The sequence below is a fragment of the Myotis myotis genome, unplaced genomic scaffold, assembly GCF_014108235.1.
Source record: "Myotis myotis isolate mMyoMyo1 unplaced genomic scaffold, mMyoMyo1.p scaffold_m19_p_1, whole genome shotgun sequence".
NCBI classification, from domain to species: Eukaryota; Metazoa; Chordata; class Mammalia; order Chiroptera; family Vespertilionidae; genus Myotis; species Myotis myotis.
The window spans coordinates 165037483-165061156 of NW_023416313.1; the positions used below are offsets into that span (position 1 = coordinate 165037483).

General features: G+C 40.4%; 1 protein-coding gene across 5 annotated transcripts in view; it reads left to right on the forward strand.

The window, feature by feature from the left end:
* Positions 1–23674, forward strand: part of SEMA6D (semaphorin 6D) — a 586160-nt gene that overhangs the window by 401163 nt on the left and 161323 nt on the right. For all 5 annotated transcript variants that reach the window (XM_036300565.1, XM_036300571.1, XM_036300556.1 and 2 more), the window contains exon 4: positions 6002–6033. The gene's annotated coding sequence lies outside the window, so the exon portion shown is untranslated. The remainder of the gene's footprint in view (positions 1–6001; positions 6034–23674) is intronic.

Below are 23674 nucleotides of genomic sequence, written 5' to 3' on the forward strand. Positions count from 1 at the left end.
TGCTCTTCAAAGGCCAGTGTTTATTTTGAAAATACTTTCCCATTTTCAAACTTAGCAAATCCAACACCGTACTAACAACTGAAATAGTTCCACGCACGTCTCTCATGGGTACCCACAGTTACATTGGAAGTACTAGTAGGTGTTAATTGCAACCATGACTTGTTTGAGAGAACTTACAGGAAAATATTCATTTATTCTTGCTTTAAACCAGGCATTATTGGGTAACCTTCGGACACTGATACTATTTGAGGCCCTATGCTTCAGGGTATATACTTGCTGGCGCAAAGTAGGCATTTAATATTTATTGAATAGGTATCAGTGCCTGCTTCCAAGAAGCCTCCATCTAATGAGGGAGGCACATGTGTACAGAGAAAAGTATGATACAATTTGACGAGTGTTCTAGAATAGGTAGGAATACCTATAATGGGAGCACACGAACCAAGTAACCAAGCATGAGTTAATTGAGAAAGGCCCCAGAGAAGTGGTGTGTTGATTCAATTTTGAGGGATGAGTAGATGTTTATTAAATGAAAAAAGAAGATTGGAAGAAGTGGGGGGGGGGTTGTAAGAGGAATCTAAACATAGGCATTCTAAGCAAGAGGAACAGCCTGTGCAAAGGCACAGGGGCCGAAGCACTGTGGTAGGTTCTGGAAACATACAGTGTTAACTATAGCTGGGATCCAAAAGGTGTCCAGGGAAAGGATTGAGGGATAATAGAGGAAACAATATTGAAAAACTCTGTGACCTTCATTGCTTTTTGGCCTTTGCCAACAGGGAATCTGATGATGATCTAGTAAGAAAGAGATAAAAATTACTTTAAAAAAAAGAAAAAAAAGATAACTTTGATAGCTTTGTGGGGATGGACTAGGCTGGAATCAGTGGACAAGACGGAGGCAATTAGGAGCAGTCCAGGTAGAGTTGATGTGGCTGAGGAACTCAGGAGAAGCCAGCTTTGGAAAATGTTGGTAGCAAGTCATTTGGGATCATGTGTACAAGGGAAACACCTAGGGCATAGTGAGTGAAGCATCCAGAGAGAAGGAGCCTGGATTCCTGGATGACTTCCTGGGACAGAGTCCCCATTCCAGCCCTGGACCACTACCTCTGGACCAGTGTTTCTGAAAGATTGGCATCAGCCTCACCCTGAGGGCTTGATGAACCTCGGTCCAATTCAGCAGGTGTGGGAAAGTCTCAAAAATGTGCCTTCCTAACCAGCTTCCAGGCGAAGCTGATTCTGCTCCCCCGGGCCTTGAGAGTCACTGCTTGGGACTATGTAAGTAATTGTGTAGACAAGAGAAAAATAAAATTTATCTTCTTTAAGCCACTGTTATTTCATTCTCCTTACCCACAGCTGAAGCTACCAAAATGATCAGGAGGAAAGACCTGTAAGTCACGGCTTGCATGGCTTGATCTGATGGGAGGGGAGACACCATCTCCCTCATGAAGACCTAGCCTTTCTCCCAGGTCTTTATTCTGGCCTTGCAGCTGCCATCTGCCATGTAGGCCCCCTTCCAATCACTTAACTAATATTTCTTGAGTGTAGATCAGAGAGTTCTCCGAAGTTACATTGTGGAGTGGGAGAAAGGTGGGCCTATTAACTGTAAGTGGAAGGTTAGGACATGGAGTTGCTTTAAGGGAAGTCATAGACAAATTTCTGAGAGTGTGCTATGCAGAACACTAGTTTTTCAGAATGTTCTCAGGTGCTATGTGCAATACTTGCTTCCTGGGGTAAATAACTATTTTAAATGAGAGATGAAATAAAATTAACATTTTGCCTAGTTTTAAGATAACTCTGAATCTATAATATTATTCACTAAGAACCTCTGAAAGGGAATTATACTGTCAAGCACCCACCACACACTCCATTATTCTAAAACCAGGAAGTCCCTTATTTAGAAGCATCTCAGGGGAGGAGTGTTGAGTCAGATACACCCAGGGAAACACTGCTTCTAAGTTCTCTGTAGAACTTCACAAGAGTGCCTGGCTCCCAAAGAGTAGTTCCTAGGCTGGGGCTAGTCCAAGGCAAAGTCACTGTGACTCAACAGCAGTGATTTTCAACCTTCTTCATCTCGTGGCACACATGAACTAATTACTAGAATTCTGTGGCACACCAAAAAATATATTATATTTGGTGTGGGTGTAATTTTGACTCATTCACACTGGACGGCTTTGGTAGCATTGGCTCTTGTCATTGTTTTATTTGACAATCTAAGGGAACAGAGGTCTGTGCCCCTGACTAGTCAGATATTGCATGTTTTAAAAATTCTTGCAACACACCAGTTGAAAATCGCCAATCTACAGCAATACGGGAAACATAAGAATAATTACTCTTTTTTTTTCAACCTAAGGATTGTCTTTATTTTGAAACTAGTGGCCTGGTGCACGAAATTTGTGCACTCGGGGTGGGGTGGGGGTCCCCCAGCCTGGTCTGTGCCCTGCCACAGTGCAGGAGCCCCACAATCCATCGCCCCAAAGAGGTAGGCCCCACCCACCCATCTGGGGCTCCTAGATGGATTACCCCAAAGAGGTAGGCCGGAGCCGGGGAGGCCTGTAGACCCCCGTCCAGGCCATGGCAGAGAGGCCACTTCGCACACCTGTGGACCCCTGGTACAGGCGCATGGAGAGGCCTTCCTGCCATGGCCCCGCCCCCAACCCCGATGCTGCAAGTCTCCACCCACCACGCCTGCTGCACATGCAGCCTGCTGATTGGTCATTACTGTGACAGCATCCCAACCAATGTGTATCTTACCCTATTATTAGTATAGATTATGTGCTTCCTATGCATTTAGAGCTGAAATTTTCCTTTTCAATGAAATGATGGTGATGGGAGAGATGATCATTTCTCAAATATGTTCATATATGTTTTAAATTAAAACTCAGCATCTTTATGCCAGCATTTATATTTTAGTTTAATTGTATCATTTTTTAAGATACTTAGATATCATCCATTTCAATCCCAACATTGATAGATGAAGGAAATGAAGTCCTGAGGATGATAAAAGAAAATGATAATAAGTTGATTATCATTCACGCAAACTCTGTGCATTAGAAACTGCCATTCCACACTCAAGGACTTCATGGCATGGACTCAGGCCCTTTGATGCCTTTCGTGATATTCACTATAAGAGGAAATTGAAAGGTTTGTGCAATCATAAGAAAAGCATGAAGTGTTTCATGAATTGGTGGAAAATTAGAAACAGCAGGACGTCATGTGTCTATTTCAGTAGTATTTGGTTCTAGGCAAATCCAAGACAGTACATAATTTATTATGATTAATTGTATTTACTTACATTGTTTGCTTTGTGGATATTTCCATCTCAACTGAGAAGGGGTGAAAATTAAGCAGAAACTTGGGAATCATTCAAGATCACAGTGAAAACGTTCTATTAATGTTTCAGATAATTCCCATTTATAAAATAACCCTAACATTAGTTAATTTCTTTGCATGAAAGTTTCTTCACCTATAAAATATTTTTAAAAAATGAAAGGATTGAACTAAATCTTTTCTGAAGTCCTTCTAGCTATAAATTTCAAGGATTCTATAACTTATGCGGAGTTAAGCAGTAAATAAGGCCACATTAATTAGCATCTATATTACCTAAATTTTCTCCCTTTTTCAGTGATTTATGGATTATCAAAGTGACCTAATGCTTAAGGCTAGTCATATATCTGTCTGGAAGTCATAAAGGAGAAGGAAAGACATTTGGAAATAATGAACAAGTTGCACTTATATATTACTGTTATCTGAGGACGTGGAGTTCTTGGGGTACCCTAAGAAAAGAATTTCCTAAGGCCCCCCTGAGAGGATGGGGTTTCATGGAAAACTTTATTGATGGTGTAAAATTAAGGGTTTTCCCTCCAATGTCCCCTTCCCGTATGTCCTGTCACTGAAGAAGTCCCATCTTGTCTTCAGCCGGGCCAGAATAAAGGCCACTGCCCAGAATTTCCGTTCCATGTTAACGTGCAGTCCAGTCCTGATCAGGCTAGCTTGGCTTGTGTCCCAGCTGCAGTCCATTGCCTGTGGGGTCTGAACAGCCATCGGCCAAGCTTAAGGCCACATGGCTATGGAGAGAAAATAGGCGAGGCTCAGGCAAGTGCGGGTCAGGGAGTGCGCGATTTTAACTGGTGGTTCCCTGGGAGCATGAAGCCGTAGCTTCCTGGCAAAGCTGCCCAGATGTCTGTGCATATAAGGTCTGCCCTCCATGTGCTTTATTTCCTCCCCTCCACTCTCTCTAAAAATCAATGGGAAAATATTCTTGGGTGAGGATTTAAAAAAATAAAAAAGAAAATGGACATTCTTGGGTGCTAATTCTTTAGAGATTCCGATTTAGCAGAGCTGGGCTGGAGCTCAGGAATCTGCATTTTGAATACACTTCCCAAGGGATCCTCATGCACACTTAAATTTAGAAAATATTTCCCCTAAGATGCAAATCACTGTGCAGGGGACATGGTACTTGCAAATGCCCAAGCAATAAATAGTAGAAGGGTCAGAGATGAGATCAGAGTAAAGGAGGATTAATATTACTGGGGTTCAGATAGTCCTTCTCACTTCATTCTAGCCAGTGGCAAGTAATTAGCTGCTTCTCTCTTTCACCCCCTATCTTTTCCCGAAAGGTCAACAAACTTTCCACTTAGAGAACTCTCTTCCTGAAAGTAGTTTCAGTCAGCGTGGGGAGGGAGGTGGAGGGAAGCACTAGAGGTTGTGGATTTATTGGAGAAGCACTTGCCTTAATTTGTTTTCTCAAAAAGTACATGGAGTTTCAGGAAACTAAGGTGAGAATATAAACTATCCAGGTGAATTTAAATGTCCTAATGTAAGTACATTCCCAACTAAGATAAAGAGCCAGTACCCACATGATAATTCAGTGCAACTGAAACACGTCCATTAGCTTTTAAACAAATACAAGAATTTTAATATGTTTTCAGACCTTCTTTTGTCTGTTTTCTTCCATTTTTGAAGTCCACTGTATTCTTGAATGTTGATTTTCTTTTTCTTTTGTAAATCCATTCCACTGTTTTGTACAGAGTGCTGTTTCTGCCCTAAGGCTAAGAATGTTCTAGGTAAATCAATCAATTTTTGCCCATTAAGAAAGAGTGCTAAAATAAAAAGAATCTTAACCTTTTGATGAATTTGGTAGCTCTTTGCTAAATACGTTTTTATCCCCAGTGTCAAAACACCCAGAAGAGAAGCCTTAAAGAGAGGAAAAGCTCCTCAGTCCCAGGGACTTATGTGACATTTGGGGAAATTTTTTTTCCAATCCTTGAGTATTGATGGACCCATCACTTGGAGGTAGTGGTGGTATTTTTAATTAAGACTTTCTAGCAAAGTTGGAGGATACACATACTTAAAATATAAAATAGCTGCTTCTGCAAAGCAAACTGGGAAGAAGACATGGTACTCAGCTTAACTGAGCATCTAACTCAGCAACAGCTTGTGCCCAGGGCTGTTCAAATACCTTCCTTCAATTTTCAGACTCTCGGGTTTTTAGAACTGATGGAGTGACTGATTTATTTTGTAGGATGCGAAGTTTCCAACTTGTTATTTCCAGATTGTGGATGTTATATGACTGAACCTGGTGGTAATGTGTGCTGTTCCAGCCCAACTGTTAAATTAGAGCAGTTCATGAAGAAAAATGAGATACGATGTTGCATGAAATGGTGCCTCAGCACAAAGAAAATTTTTTCTCATCTGTGGAGGGAGATTAAAGAAAAAGACATAGCTGAGATCTTCAAGTTGTTGAAAGCTCAAAAAAATGTTTCACAACTACAGTGTCTAACCTGGGACAGTTTTTCACTCGAGTCTGTTCCTCTCAGCTGAACCTATTCCTAGCTTAATAGTGGAATTAAACACAGAAATTGGCCTCAGGTTAGAATCCAACTTGGCTTAAACCATTTTATTACTTCAAGCAAGAGATACATCAGATTGGAAAATGACAATTGTGGTGACAAAGGTCAGAAGGAATAGAATATTAATCCATTCCTCTATTTTTTTTCTTCTTCTTCAGGTTTTTGACCACACAAACCAGCCTTCTCCAGGGTAAGCTACATTATATGCTTCTGTCATTTGTTGGGGGAAAACCAGCATAATTTTATTGACTTTGAGTACATTATTGTTGTGCGGTATCCCAAAGTCAGGAGGGCGACTTTCAAATGGTGCCCAGAATTAGGTTTTTATCGGCAGTGGGAGTGATGAACGCACCCTCAGGATACGGCTTGATGGCCTGACCAAGCATGGACTGGACCAATGAGAGAGACAGGAAGATCGGCCCTTTTTCTTGCCTGATTAGCCCTTTTATGAGACAGCAGACTCTTTGTCTCTGATGTTCAAAGGCAGGAGGTTTCTTTGTGAGCAGCTGCGGCATGCCTGCGCCTCTCCTAAAGCCCACCGTTGGAAGAATTAAAATGCAGAGCGCCCCTCAGCGCGGCCCCAGCCCTCAGCCCGGGTGAGCCTTCCCGTCGGGTCCAGCAGAACCATGTTAGCCAAGTTGTTTAACTTTCCAGGAGTATCTGTCAAAACTAGCCATGGAGGGTGCGTTAATCTCATTAAAGGACACACCAGGAACCCTTTTTTATTTCATTAGAAAATCAGGATGCATTTGATGTGCACCATCTGGTTTGTGAATACAGGAATAAGTTTTTCAAAAGGGCACATGTCCAAGTTCCATGTCTCATATGCTTGAGAAGGAAAACCCACAAGCAGCTCTATTTTTAATGAGAGCAATGCTAACGCTAATAGGATCGGAGTGGATTTCAGTATGTGCCATGTCTCCCAAACTGCATGTGTTTGCAGTACACTTGGCAGCCTCGTCCTGATTAGAGGCTGGGCTTCCCGTGGAAAAAATGTAAAGTTCTCCATGTGTTAATTGGAAAATAGAAAGAGGCATCATTGTAGCAAAGCAGCTGGCTCCTTAGGTATCATTTATGGCTCCATCTATTATAAAGACCAGTATTTTAAAGGTGTCTCTTACTATTTATTATGCCACTTTTAGAAACTGTAAGTTTTCAAACAATAGGAAAACAATCAAGTTAAACTTTACGATGTATGCTTTGTAAAAATGCCTTTTGGATGTAACCACTTGTATAATAATCACTTATTATAAATAAGAAGCAGTAACTAAATAGTGAGAAAATGCGGATTTACTATCAGTAGTTCATGTTAGGTCCTTATAAAAATATAGCTCTGGAATGTAGCCATCTCACTATACCGGAATAATTCCTTCAGCTTCCTATATAATATTAAAAATATTATACAGTAACAACCATGATTTGTGAGGCAGTATGGTGCTCTCCTTCACCTCTCATTAATTGGAGGCTTCTTCTGTATGTATTCCACAAGTCCAGCCCAGGCTGGCGAAGGAAGCATAATTATATTACAGGCAATCTATCTAAAGTAATTACAGTTGTCGCCATCGATCCAATTAAAGAGGATAACCGGCTCTACTAAGTCAGAGCCACGGAGCTTTCGAACTAAGTCCAGGCTTTGGGGTAGCACTGTGATTGAGGATTTCAAGAATTTTCATTTTCCAAAATATTGTTGCTTATAAAAATAGACAAGAATGCTGGGGATGGGCAGTAGGGAGAGATTGAATATGAGTAGAAGTTTTTTGTTTTATTCATTTAGTGATAAATTTCTTATTTTTAAGCACAGAAATCAATGTGCATTCTCAACATGAAAGATTCAGGCCACGCAAGATCTTTATGGAAAGATTAACATAGCATCACAACATGCTATGGCCCACTCTACTCATCTGGCATCGCGTGCTATTCAGCCCCTGTCCCATTCTTCCTTCAGAACCTTCCATCTGGTTCCACTAAGAGATGCAAGGCCCCGTCTCCTGTCTTTGCACTCTGTGGAGGAAGTTGACTTGAGTGGCACCTTCCTGGCACTGGCTTATGTAGGGTCAGTGTAGGTGACAATATCAATTATCAGGAAGAATTAAAGAGGATCAACTTTGGTCCATACCAGAATATAAGCCTTGGATACAAGACCCAGAGAACAAGAATTGAAAAGTATGCCACTCACTGTGACTAGGATTTAGAAAAGACCCAACAGAGATTGTATATACCTGCACTGGGTGCTGTTTTCTTTGTGATGATTCACATATGAAGCCATGTAGCAGAAAAACTTAGTCATGGGGTCAGAGGAGAGCATTTGCTATCTAATATCCATGGCTCCCTTAGTCACTGCTCAACAGGCTTTCAACACTTCACACCCCGGGGTTTCTATTATAAATCTGGACTCTTCCACCTGCCTTGATCACCTCCTTCCCACACATTTTCTTGCTCTCCCACAGCCATCCTGCACCCCTTGCCACTCTTGGATGCCTGTTTTCTTTGTCCATATAGACAATGCTAGTCCTGCTTTAGAACTTACCTCTTCCCGGGAAACAGTTCAAAGAAGTAGAGGAGGCGGCTGAAAAAGGATGAGATAGGAGAGCTGGTTGTTTTATATTCCACTACTGACAAGCTCTGTGATACTGAGCAAACCAACAAAGCTTAGTGAGTCCCAGCTTGCTCATCTGTAAAATGAAGTCGTTAGCATCTGTCCTGCCAACCTCATTATAATAAGTATCTGAAAAGAAATTATAAATGTGGGAAAAGTCCTTAATAAATATAAAATTCCATACCATATGAGGGGTTATATATACATATATTTACTATAATAAGCCCATCTACTCTGGTCATTTTCTTCTGCCAGTTCCACCAGCCCTTGCAATTTAAATGGTCCTTCTGAAAATGCCCTCCATTTGCCTGGCCGGTGTGCCTCAGTTGGTTGAACATCATCTGGTGCACCGAGAGGTTGGTTTGATTTCTGGTCAGGGCACATGTCTGGGGTCGCAGGGCGATCCCCAGTAGGGGGAGTGCTGGAGGCAGCCAATAGATGTTTCTCTCTCATTGGTGTTTCTCTTTCTCTTTCTAGCTTCCTCTCTCTAAAATCCATTTTAAAACATTTTAAAAATTAAATAAAGTCCTACTTTTATTCCTTGGGTTAATGTTTCTGTGCTTTCTGTTTCTTGTTGAGTGGTTAAGAAACTTGAAGACAGGCACCATGTTGCTGACTTCTTTTCTGCTTTTACTAACATTTCATTCGTTCCCTGACTTCCTGGGATGGGATTGTGTAGTGTTTGCTCTCTCTTTAGTTTTTCTCCAACCATTGTAAGCCTCTGGCCCAGCTTGGGCCTGAAGAAAACATGCTGCATTATCGGACAATAAGCATGTGAAGGACTAGGTATGGAATTATAGGCCAGAGGGGTGGCAGGACTTGAAAATTCCACGTTCTCTCCATGTGCACCACCCTCCAAGCAGATGGATGCACTCACCAAGGTTAAAAAAAACCCTTTAGGGATTTTATGGAGGTCTCATTTAGTAGGCATAATTGATCACATCATTGGAAATTGGTGTTTAACTTAATCACCAACTCTCCTCCCCTTTTTGGAGGATTCAGGGGTAGAGCTGACAGTTCTAAACTTCTGATGAGTCTTGTTCCTTCTGATGACCATCCCCCATCCTGAAGCTATCCAGGGGCTTTCACAAGTCACCTCATTATAACAAAATGCACTTCTATCAGCCTTATCAGGAAATTGCAAGGGTTTTAGGAGCTCTGTGTCAGAAACCAGGGACAAAAACCAAATAGCATTTATGATCTAGCCTCACAGACCAACTCTGGCAGGGAACCACACAAGGGCATGAATACCAAGAAGCAGGGATTATTGGAGCTGGCTACATATCTGCTGTGATTTTTCTTCTTTTATCTAGAGTTATTTCAAGGAAATCTGCTGTCCCCTTGAATGTTGCTTACATATGGTCAAGAATATGATTTATTGGTTAGATGATGACACAGTATCCATTTATATTATTAACCTCTTGGTGGCCCTTGAATATATGAGCTGTTGAAACAAAAGCCTGCTCGTGATCCTCACTGGAATTCTCAAGGCCTAATGGGCCATGTGTCCAACTCAAACTCCTACAGGTGACCTCTAGCAATGGAAAGATCACTGGGCACAAACCATGGATCTGGGCTCTACTATTATTCATATATATATATATGTACATATGTTTTTATTGATTTTTTACAGAGAGGAAGGGAGAGGGATAGTTAGAAACATTGATGAGAGAGAAACATCAATCAGCTGCCTCCTGCACACTCCCTACTGGGGATGTGCCCTCAACCAAGGTACATACCCTTGACCGGAATCGAACCTAGGACCCTTGGGTCCGCAGGCTGACGCTCTATCCACTGAGCCAAACCAGTTAGGGCACTACTATTATTCTTGCTGCTGAGTTGTACCATGAGCTCAGTTTCCTCATCTCTAAAATCTGAGAGTCAAGAGAGATGATCTACATTTCCCCTTCTGATGCTAAAATGTACACAGTTCTAGGAAGGCTCAAAGAAAATTGCTTAAATCAAATGATAAGGGTCACATCAGATGTGTTTAGTGAAGATGCTGCCAAGGGCCTTGCAATATGTTTAATTGATTTGGAGAGAGTAGGAGCTTATATTTCTTTTCTTAAGTATATTAAAATGATATATGACTCTTCAGTCAGTCACCACATACTCTCATTAATATTCTAAATAATATCACTGACATGACATTTTGGAATTTACTGATGTGGATAGATCACAGATCATCAAACAAGCATATTATCAATTTTTTACTCTCTCAACTTATATGTAGAGAAACTGAGGCCCAGATAGGTGAAGAGACTAGCTAAGGTTTCAAAGCAAATTAGAGGCAGCAATAGATGTCAGTCCAGAACTCCTCAATCCTTGTCCCTTTCCATGTCTATTATACCAACCAGTTGCTGTAGTTTTCCTCTATTATCAGATTAAATGACTGCCTGTCTTTTATTTAAAACCAACACACACATCAAGGAGTAGCGTATTATTGATTTCAAGGGGCAAACGCCAATGTGTTTAAGAACATATTTTTATTGAATAGTTCAGGCTGAATTAAGATACTGTGTTCTATTTTGTTAATCTTGCGAATAAGAAGTCCTGTTTTAATGAGAAGATGCTGCTCTGAAGGCTGCTCTGTGTGGCCTATTTACCTTGATATGTCAGGTATTGATAAAACATGGGAAGGAGTTCACTGGAATTTATTTAAGGAGAGAGAAGTGGGTGGTTGATGAGTGTTGCTTCTGCAAACAGGCAGAAGGAATAGGGAAGAGATGCCAAAGTTGTGCTGGGTTCTGCTAAACATTTCTCCAGCCACTTTGCTTTTCTGTCTCTTCTCTCTGTCCATTTCTTATCCTTTTTGGGGCTCTTTGTAATGTCTTTGACATAAGTGAGGTCATAATTTGGTCTCTGAGATTGTAGTACATTCCCTGCTCTTAAGATAATTATTCAAAAAATTTCCAACTTGTATGTAAACAAAGACTCAGTTCTTATTGCAGTCAAGATAATATTATTGTACAATGGCTCATTTGTATGCCAAATGGGAGTAGACTTGGATTCTCTGCCATTTCCTTAAAGGGACTTTATGGTAATTTATTTATTTATATGATTTAAAAAAGTATAAAAGTCTTTAATCCATGGATCGTTAGTTCATAAACTTCTCTCCCTTATGCTCTATCTCTAAAAATGCCGAAACCGGTTTGGCTCAGTGGATAGAGCGTCGGCCTGCGGACTGAAAGTTTCCAGGTTTGATTCCGGTCAAGGGCATGTACCTTGGTTGCGGGCACATACCTTGGTTGCGGGCACATCCCCAGTGGGGTGGAGTGTGCAGGAGGCAGCTGATTGATGTTTCTCTCTCATAGATGTTTCTAACTCTCTATCTCTCTCCTTTCCTCTCTGTAAAAACTCAATAAAATTAAAAAAAAAATTGTTGAAAAAAATAAATAAATAAATAAATAAAAATTATCTTTCCTAGCTTAATCTCAGTGACCTGTTGACGATTAAGAACTAGACTAATTAGCATATACTTGGGTTGGTTTTACTTTTCGAGGAATTTTTACCTATAGAGTCCAACAATAGAAGAACGCTCTCCTTACCTGTTTGGACAAAGAGAAATAGCTAATTTACTATATTGCCATTACAATGGCAAAGTCACTAGATTATCTGGAAGGGAAGAGGCTACTTTTGTTTTATTTTCTCCATCATTCTCATCAGAATTTATTTTCCCATAGTTAAATAATGGTGCATCAAGAAATTATAAGCATCAAAAAACCTCCTATATCTGGGTATGAACATACTATATAGAATTTTTACCTATAAATATGTATTATTCACAAATTATGGATGTATAACTTTTATATAAGATTTTCTCTGGATCCACAGTCAACAAAATATCTCAATCTCATCCTTCCAAAAAATCAATATTTCACTTACCTGATGTGTGTGTGTATCTATATATCTATATCTACGTGTGTGTGTGTGTGTGTGTGTGTGTGTGTGTGTGTGTGTTACTTTCAGCACCTTGTGTGTTCCTGGCACAACTAAATGAACATCTGTATGTTGAATACTTTTCTTTTTGAATTGTTTTTTAATCCTTAATAATTTCCTAAAGGAAGATCTATACATTGTATGAAAATAGTCATTAAACTCCTAGGATTATTATTACAGTGCACTCTGCTGTCATTTATCTGTATTCATGTATTTTATCCTAGTTAAGGACTTGATGTGTTCTGCATATCAAGTCATTAAACTCATCCAAACACTGAATGCAGTAGTTTAAAATTACATTGTGAATTTTCACTGAAGGTAGATTTGAGATGTTTAACTGGCCATACTAGTTGTTCTGCTGATTCTGATTGTATTACAAAGAGAAGAATGGAGTAGCCATAAGACTGCTAACTGTGCCTTGTGCATTTCTATTATCCACACAGTCTAAAATCTGAGAGTCAAGAGAGATGATCTACATTGCGCCTTCTAGTGCTAAAATACATACAGTTCTAAGAAGCCTCAAAGAAAATTGGCTAAATCAAATGATAATAAGGGTCACATCAGATGTTTTTGGTGAAGATGCTGCCAAGGCCTTGGTATATGTTTAATTGATTTGGAGAGAGTAAGAGCTTATATAAGAACAACTAAATGATCACCTGTATATTGAACCCTTTTCCCTTTGAATTGTATCGTAATCCTAAATAAAATTTTATATCACATATAGTTTAATAAGTAAAACTTTAAATAAACAAAATAAGAAGGCATAAAGGGAGGAAAGGTGAGTATACACCATACTCCCACAGGAAAAACCATGTCAAGATCTATATTTTGAGCAAAATTGACTAATCATTACCATCCTGTTTCTATATATACAGATCTTGATATAAAATACAAACGTGGATTCACCAGTTTAAAAGCAGAAAACAGAAGCCCTTGTCAGAGGCCATTTTCTCAATATCTTCCTGTTTAGGTATGCATTCGCTTAGCTGCCCCTCTGTTAAGGAGCAACTCCCTTAAACACTTGAAGGCACAGGGACATGTCTTAATTGACCCCAAAGGGGGTCTTTGACGTTCACTGCTTGTAAAACTTATTTAAAATTGAAGTTTTTTTGCATCAAAATGGATTAGGTAAATCATGGGACTTATGAGCACCTGTTACTCAGTGAACCTAGCTGCATCCTCTACCTGCGCTGGCAGGAACTCCAGTACTCTGTCAGTTTCCCCAAGTCCTGGGAGTTTCCAGGTGATATCTCCATGTGCTCAGGAACAATTTCACAGCACATGAATCTACCTGAGCCCCACCTGGGATGACACACCTCCAACTGCCCCGCACGGCCTCTACTGTTTTGATGGCCCCACTGCTTTTTGTAATACCTAGAAGGCATGGTACATGTGTTCTGTTCTGCCTAACGGCCTTGTCTTTCTTGCTGCCTTATCTGGCTGTTTATTATCTGCCGGTGGTTGCTTTGAAAATATACAAACTGTCTTGTAGCCTTCAATCGAGCAACAGGATAAATTTCTTCTATGCTTAAAGAGGAATTCTAAAGAAGTGTTGCTTGAACCACATTGAGTTAGATAGTTTGGATTCTTTCAAATTTTACTGCTAGCCCTCTTTTCCCCCAGGACCTGGACATGTTTCCAAGATACTGGGTCAGAGACTGATTCAAGTCATAGGCATGATGAGATAAGCAGACTCCCTGCTCCTCACCAATGCGTAAGAATTTTACATGAGCAATAGCATCTTAACTGAGTCTCTCCTCCCCTGGGATGGATTCTTCCCAGGAGAAGACTTAGTGCCACTGCCTGCCCCCACCGTACTCCTGCTAGACTTATATTGCACTACCATGTAAGCTCAACACCCATTCCAACAGTGGAGTCACTTTACAACCCCTACCTCTAAGAAACTGGTTGGGTTCGATTTGAATAAACTTTTCTTATATATTTTACTACATGTGTGATAAAAATTTGCAGACGTGTCTGAACCTAAGCAGTGAAGAGTTTCGGGCCAAGGCTCAAGCTACAATCCTACCACAACGTACATTTATAGTTTCTTACTCTTTTGAAGAAATACTTTCCCATAATCTGCTTCCTTTCTAGATATATGATCTTATTCACTCAGACTATAATAATTTATTCTTAGTAGCATCTTTCTTCCAAAGTTTTAATAGCAATACTCTATGCTGAAATGTTAAAGAAGACATTTTCTCAGTGCTTCCTTATTTTTCTACTGCTGAAAAATACAGTTAATAAACTACAGAAATGACCACGCTGATCGTTTCTAATGTAGAGAGCAGAATGAAAGAAAGCAGAACAGGCAAAGAAAACAGATACTTGTGTAGCTCACTTCAAAGTGGATTAAGTTATTTAAGGAATGACTTTATGTTATAGGGCAGTTAAAACTATTTTAAAACAGCTAGATGTGTTCAGAACATATGTCTTCATATGGCAAATGGCACACAGATGACTGAAGTTCTATCGTCATTCCTAATGTCTGCAGCACCCAAGTGAAAGCATGTGAAACACCACCATAATGGAAGCAACAGCAAAGGCACCTCTGTCAGAGTAGCATATGATTGATAAGTTTACCCTCCAACCTCCCTCCCCCCCTCACACACACATGAGTCTAGGACTTTGCCTCAGAATGTCAAAGATACCATAGTCTTTGTGCTTTTCTACACCTCACCTGCAAGATATTTTGCCTTTCTTACATCCTAAATATCTAATAATAAAGGAATGATTAAACAACTACAATGCTATCTATTCTATCACCAAAAAAATCATATGTGTTAAAATGTCTTAATGTCTTTGAAATATCATTTTAATGATGTGGGAAAATACTCAAGCTAAATCATTAAGTGAAAAAAAAATTACAAAACTTTATAAACAACACATATAATGAAAATGTGTGTGTTTATATGTATGAAATACACAACATGCTTATAATTAGATTGACGTAATTAAAAGAATTTTTTACTTTTTCTGTAGGTTCTATAATGAGGAACTATCTATATACACCAAGTGGCCAGATTATTATGACCACATGATGTTTGTAGGCAAATTAGCTATAATTTTGCCCTGAAATTGCTAGAAGGCCAGACCATTATAAATAGGGAAGCAGGTTGTTTACCACAACAGTAGAAGTGATATTTTCTGAAGATATGGGTAAACAATGCGATTTAACAAGCTTTGAACGTGGGATATATATTATTATGAGTGGCCAGATTATTTATATACATATATATGTGTGTGTATATATATATATATATATATATATATATATACACACACATATTTGTGTGTGTGTGTGTGTGTGTGTGTGTGTGTGAATTATTGATTTTTTTTACAGAGAAGAAGGGAGAGCGATAGAGAGTTAGAAACATCGATGAGAAACATCGATCAGCTGCCTCCTGCACACCCCCTACTGGGGATGTGCCCTCAACCAAGGTACATGCCCTTGACTGGAATCGAACCTGGGGTCCTTCAGTCCTCAGGCCAACGCTCTGTCCACTGATCCAAACCGATTAGGGTGAGTGGCCAGATTATTATGACCACCCCATCAGTACTTCGTTGGGCCGCCTTTTTCCTTTAATACTGCGACGATTCTTCTTGGCATTGACTCCACAAGATGTTGAAAGGTGATGTGAGGAATCTGACACCATGCCTGATGAATAGCACTGTCCAGTTCTGTGAGATATGATGGTTGTGGAACCAGCTGCCTGATGGCTCTTTTAACTTCGTCCCACAAATGCTCAATTGGATTGAGATCTTGTGATTGTGGGGGCCACCTAAGCAAGGTAAAGTCTCCCTCATGTTCTTAAAACCACTCCTGCACAATATGAGCACCGTGGCATGGCCCATTGTCTTGTTGGAAGAAGCCATCTCCATTGGGATACACCATCAACATGATAGGATGAAGTTGATCAGCAACGATACTTAGGTATGTTGTGCTATTCAGATGTTGTTCCACAAGAATTAAAGGGCACAAATCATGCCAGGAAAACATGCCCCAAACCATAACACTGCCCCCACATGCTTGAAAGGTTGTACTCATGCATATGGGGTGCATGCTTTCATGCTGTTTCCACTAAATTCTCACTCTGCCATCTGCATAATGCAACTGGAAACATGATTCATCGGACCACATGACTTTTTTCCAATGCTCAACTGTCCAATCCTTGTGTTCCTGTGCGAATTGAAGATGTTTTATCTTGGTAACTACAGACAGCAAAGGTGTCCGAACAGGCCTTCAGCTTCCATATCCCATGCAATGCAATGTACGGCTAATTTGCCTACAAACGTCAGGTGGTCATAATAATCTGGCCACTCAGTGTAAATATATATATATATTTATACCATGTTCAAAGGCTGTTAAATCTCGTTGTTTACCCATATCTTCAGAAAAAAATCACTTCTGTCGTGGTAAACAACCTGCTTCCCTATTTATAATGGTCTGGCCCTCTAGCAACTTCAGGGCGAAATTATAGCTAATTTGCCTACAAACGTCATGTGGTCATAATAATCTGGCCACTCAGTGTATATAAAAGGCTAATATGCAAAGTGTCCCCCTCAGGAGTTTGACTGGGAAACTGGGAGTTCCGTTGCTCACTATGACATGTGCTGACCACCAGGGGGCGGCTCAGAACATGGCAGGCAACCAACAGCAGCTGCGGGTGCTGAGGGAGGGAGGGAAGGAGTAGGTGGGGAGACAGGGAACCTGATCAGCCCTGATAGCTGGCCAGGCCTAGGGACCCTACCCATGCACGAATTTCATGCACCAGGCCTCTAGTTAATTAGATAAAAGAAAATGGGACATTATACAGGAAAGTAAATCTTAGAACAATATTTATAGCTAGCTAAGATACATAGGATTATTGCAAATGTCATAGCTTTGGAGCATAAGTAAAAGCCTTCAATAGCTTCTGAGGAAGGAATGCTCACCCTGTAAGAGCCACTAAGGTGAAAATTGAGAAATCAACAGTGAGACACTGTTTTCAGAAGAAGCTATATTAAACTGAGGTAAAGTAGCCACATTTCAGGGGAGCCAGACCAAGAAAGGGAATGCATGGATGAGCTGCTTAATAGTGGCATTAAGAAGAGGGCACAAGAATAAACATGTGAGATAAAAATAGAGTGTGAGGGAACCCAGGAAATTGTTGGGAACAAGTAGGAAGGCTGGGAGTTTCTGCCCTGGGCATGGCCCTAGTTCAGGTCATCGTGTTTGTGGATGTGGAATTAGCTGGTGAGAGTCGGAGCTGATTGTTAGGCATTGGAATGGAATGTTCTTGAGAGAATGGCATGCTGAGTACAATTTTATATGAAACACCACCCTTATGCTGTCCCTGTGGTTGTACCATTGTCCCTTTTGCATGTTTTGATTTATAATAGAAGTGAAAGTGAATCGAATTATGGTGACCAAATCTCAGGGCTCATGGTGACTAAGACGGAACTTTCTACTGAGAAAATAAGCATTTTTGAAAAGAAGATACATATACATGCAATCATCCCTTGCCTACCTGAACAGAATAAATGAAATGTATTTCTTCCTTCAAGGCAAAGGTAACACAATACATTTTTGCATTGAAGAAATCAGTGTGGTGTAAAAAACTCTTATTCAAGGCAGTCAGAGAAAGATAAATACCACATGATCGCACTCATTTGTGGAATATAGAAAACAACATAGACTGACGAACAGGGACAGATCCAAAGACAGAGAAACAGCGATCAGACTATCTATCCCCAGAGGGAAAGTAGGGGAGAGCGGGGGTAACGGGAAGAGATCAACCAAAGGACTTGTATGCATGCATATAAGCCAAACCAATGGACATGGACAACAGGGGGATGAGAGCATGAGTCGGCGGGGAGGTTGGGGGTTAATGGGGGGGGATGAGGCCACATTTGTAATACCTTAACCAATAAAGAAATTTAAAAAAAAAATAAAAATAAAAAACTCTTATTCAAAATAAATGCAGGAGGACTACGTTTGTGGGCACTTTCCGTTCCTTTTCCTGGATATTATCCTCCTCTCTAATTTCCTGGCCCTTTGCTACTGTTTCTCGCTGTCACCAGCAGCCCCCAAGCCCTTTTCACCGGTCCTTAGCGTTTTCCTTGGTTTGGAACCTCCTGGTTTCCATGTGCCAGAGAGTAGGGGCCCAAGGAGCTTCTGTGTGGGCCAAGGGCATGGGCTTTAGCACTCAGCTCTTATGAAGGCTATTTGCCAACGCAGTGACCTTTTTTTCTTATTAAATTTAATTTATTTGGGTGACACTAATTAACAACATTATACAGGTTTCAGGTGCACAATTCCACAACACCTCATTTGTACACTGTATTGTGTGTTCACCACCCCAAGTCAAGTCTCATTTATCCCTTCATACTCTCCTCCAGCTCCCTCTACTCCCCTTTTCTCCCTCTCCCAGCAATGACCACACTGTTGTCCGTGAGTGTTCCCTCTCGCTCTCTCTCTCTCTTTATCAAATGCCTTTGTTGTTGTTGTTTTTTACTTTAAAATTTTTTATTCTGGATAATTGAGCCTGACAAATAACTGGGTTCTTATAAGTGAAGTGATATCAAACATCTAGCCTCTTTTCTAGATCTTAAAGTTATTAAAAACCTCACAATACTAACAGTGTACAATGTAAACATGTTTTAGAACCTATGTAAATGTGTTTATGAGAAACAGCGATAATGTTGTTTCATGGCAGTGAGTTTTAAACTATATGGAGCCTAAAACTACAGATTATTTCTTTTTTATTATATTTGGGAGAAGGAATGCCACTGGCTATTCTAAAATCTGGAACTTTAAAAATGTCCATCTGCATAACCAGAGCCAAATTACGGGCTACAAACATAGCACTGAGAAATACCTTCCCCCACCTCCCCTCACTACAGACATACATTTGCATAATAAACAGATTTCATCTCAACTCTCTGTTTTACCCCTTCAGTTGTTGGGGGAGAAGGGTGGTCTTTAAACTTCATTTATTCATTTATTAGGAAACATTTTATTTTTTTTAAATATATTTTATTGATTTTTTACAGAGAGGAAGGGAGAGAGATGGAGAGAGTTAGAAACATCGATGAGAGAGAAACATCGATCAGCTGCCTCCTGCACATCTCCTATTGGGGATGTGCCCGCAACCCAGGTACATGCCCTTGAGCGGAATCGAACCTGGGACCTTTCAGTCCGCAGGCTGACGCTCCATCCACTGAGCCAAACCGGTTTCAGCTATTAGGAAACATTTTAAGTTCTCCTTGTATTTCTAGCCTATAATTCAGCGGTTCTCAACCTGTGTGTCGCGACCCCTTTGGCGGTCGAACAACCCTTTCACAGGGGTCACCTAAAACCATCCTGCATATCAGATATTTACATTACGATTCATAACAGTAGCAACATTACAGTTATGAAGTAGCAACGAAAATAATCTTATGGTTGGGTCACAACATGAGGAACTGTATTTAAAGGGCCAGAAGGTTGAGAACCACTGCTATAATTGATCCATCCTTCATTCATCATCAGATATTTATTGAGCTCCTCTAGGAGTCAGGTACCCTTCCAGATGTTGGGGATAAACAGTTAGCAAGACACATGATCTCACTCATTTATGGATAATAAAGACCATTATAAACTGATGAACAAAAATAGATACAGAGGCAGAGCAGCATCGAACAGACTGTCAAACTACAGCAGGAAGCCCGGGGAGGGTTGAGTGGGGGGGTGGGGAGGGGGCAGGTAAGAGATCAACTGAAGGACTTGTATGCATGCATATAAGCATAACCAATGCTTATAGACACTGGTGGGTAGGGGAGGCCAGGGGAATGTCAAGGGGGGGAAAAAAAGGAGACACATGTAATACTCTTTGTAGTACTTTAAGCAATAAAACAAAATTTAAAAAAAAGATCTCTCTCAAATGCTCAGAATTCTATTCGAGGAAGATGGTAAAAAAAAAAAATTTATAATACAAACGTACTAGTTAGCACTCAGCTTGGGGTAAGATACTAAGATGAGTAACACTTGGCCTTTGTCATCATGGTGCTCACGGGATAAACTGTATATAAAGAAGATGTTTATAAACGCAATATATCTGGACCATTAAGAGTCTCCCACAAAGTTTATTTAAAAATGAATGTTATTATTTGGGGGAATATTTGAACTTAGTACAACTCAGTACAATTAGTATGAAGTGGCAGTTAAGCTTTTTCATGTCCAGTTTTAATCCTTGAAAATGTCAGCTAGTTTATGGGTGGAGGCCTGAAAGGCCCTTTTACAGAAACCTGAAGGAAACATGACAAAGCAAAAAACGAACAAACAAAGATGGAATGGAGGAAAAACATATACCAAGAGCTCTGCCTCATAACATGGTGACAAAGTGTGTTCCCAGACAGCTTCCCTGGCACCTTTCTGGTGGGTCAAGAAGCAACTCCTGCAGCATAGTTACAAGTTTTCTCCTCTCTCCAGGCACGAAGGCCCGTCCTAACCATGTAGATGGTTCAAATGGGTTAGCATTGCCACAGTGTGTCAGTTTGTCATACCGAGTGCCAAACCCTGTTCAGAGTCCATGAGCCTGATTTAATTTTCTATAGCTCAAATCTCTCTTTCTCTTCAGCCTCCAGATCTTTCCTGAGAGAGCAGGTTCCCTGTCTAAACTTGCTTGGATCCTGCATGAGCCTGAAGACCTAGGTCCTAGGCTGATAAGCCCCTCCTCCCTGCTCCCCTGCCTCCCACATGGCTTCATAGCCCTCCCATAGGCCTCCCGATCTTTCTAAGTGTCCACTCCCCAGTACCCTGCAAGCTCCTTGCGATTCCCACCGAGGATGTGTGTGGGCCCAGGACCTGGCACAGAACATACAAGTATGGCAACACAAAGCTCAGGAGTCAGAACTCCCCGTGTTTGAACTCAGACTCTGCCATTTGGGATGTGCAACCTTAACAATTTGTTTAATCTTTGGAGCCTCTAGCTTCTTATATGTAAAATGGGGTTAATAGCAGTATGTATTTTATAATTGATCTAATGATAAAATAATGATGACATTTTTAAGAAAAACGTGTCATGTAGGTAGCCTGAAGATAAAGTCCATTTAAACTCATTTGAGAGAATGGCTCCTCATCTATTACATATTTAGATACATGCTGTATAGTGTGTCTGAAAAGCCTAGGCTCTAGGCTGTAGACACTACTACAAAGCATTAGACTTTCTTTTTCTGCCGCTATTGCCAGTATTGACCACTGTTTTTAATATTTGCTCAATACCTTCAACAGATACTTTTTTCAAGGCCCTCGTATATGTCAACCACAGCCTATTAAGAGTAAATCTGAAATGATTGGAATTCAGGGTGAATCCAGGCCCATCCTAGAACAGTTTCCTTCAACCTAGTACATGCCAACCCTTGTGACTCTACCATATGAGGGCTTCCTCATAGTTTTCTCTGTCCGTACCTGTAAAAGTAAGACTTGGTTTATGTACACACAAACTTACATTTTCTTAAAAGTGTCTGCTCCTGTGTTTATTTTACAAAAATGAGTAAGCTTTAAGGTTTCTTTTTCACTTATTCCAAAAAAATATCCTTATCCAAGAGAACAAATAAGGGTGACCCAAGGGGCATGGATTCTATTATATTTGAATAGTTGGTTTCAGGACTTTTTATTACCTCATCAATCCAAATGATGAGAATATAGGGAAAAGGAAGTGTGCCCACATAAGTGGGAAATTCTATTTTATTTAACACTCCTGCAAGGACTGCACAGAAATGCTCTTTGTGAAAGCATTTGTATTAATAAAGTCAAAATATGAAAACCACTTCAGACTGATTGTTAAAGATTGGAAATGGACACCAGCTTTGCATTTTCAGTCAAAATATATACAATATCATGCAATAGCCAATTGGTGAAAAGTACAGTTTTCTTCTGAATGTTTGGTAAACTTCTGACCCATGTCAAGACCCATGTCAGATATTCACATATCACCTCCTCCCTGAAGCCTTCCTATAGATCACCTATATCCATTTGGGGCACCTTTGGGCTGTCTCATATTTTAATTAGTCATTTACTGATCTCTTACTTCCTTTCAACTGTGACCTTCTCAAGTATCTGGACCTCACCTTAAATAAAAATTAAAATATATTTATTTCCAGTGACTTCCTTGGCTGTGGCACAATGTAGGTGCTTAAAAAAAGAGTGTGTGGATTCTTGGCTGCATGTCATTGCTCTCTAGAGAGTTGAGCCTGAAAAAAAACTAGAGGTGAGCCTGGAGAGGGCATTGTTTTGGTTGTGTAGATATTTATGTAGGTGAATGATGCATGCACAAGAGTGTTGGGTTCCACGGGGTTTAGATGTGTTCTTTTTGTGTTGATGAAACTCGTGGTGTCCAAGATGGAAAAGGAGATGTTGAAAACAAAAGACTGTACACCTAGTGACAACTGTATACCTTTTTTTTTTTTAACTCCCTGCTCCCTTCCCCCTTCATGGAATTCAGACTTCAGCCTTCCCATCTTCTTTCAACAGTGCTATGACTTTCAGACAGCACTGCCCATATGCTGACAGATATTTTAGATCCCCTCAGCTGCTTCAACTCAACTGCTAAGGAACAGCTGGTTTTGGCATACATGCTTTTTAACACCTGAATTTCTAGTCACATATTAGCCCAGGGCCAAGACTTGTAACAGCAAACTTAGCTCCCAGGCGTGAACATTAGAAGCGTGAGCTTTCTGTGAGCTCCACAGTGAGTCACCTGCCAAAGTCATCCACTCCACCTTGATCTCATTGTTAGTTGAGTTCAGGATTTCTCTCAGAAGCTGGAGCTTGTTACTTCTTCTTCAAGGTCTCCTCCAAGGTTACTTCGAGTCTGTAGGAGAGAATAAATTCATCTTTCAGACTCTAGGCTGTTGCTTGAAGTTTTGTAGGAAACTGGCTGAGAAGATCACAGTTAGTAGTTGATTATGGGATAATGAAAACTGAAGGGTCTATGACAGTGATGGCAAACCTATGACATGCGTGTCAGAGGTGACATGCGAACTCATTTTTTTGGTTGATTTTTCTTTGTTAAATGGCATTTAAATATATAAAATAAATATCAAAAATATGTCTTTGTTTTACTGTGGTTGCAAATATCAAAAAATTTCTATATGTGACATGGCACCAGAGTTAAGTTAGGGTTTTTCAAAATGCTGACACACTGAGCTCAAAAGGTTCGCCATCACTGGTCTATGAGGACAAGAAAAGTAGTTGCTGCCCTAACCGGTTTGGCTCAGTGGATGGAGCATCGGCCTGCGAACTGAAAGGTCCCAGGTTCAAGTCTGGTCA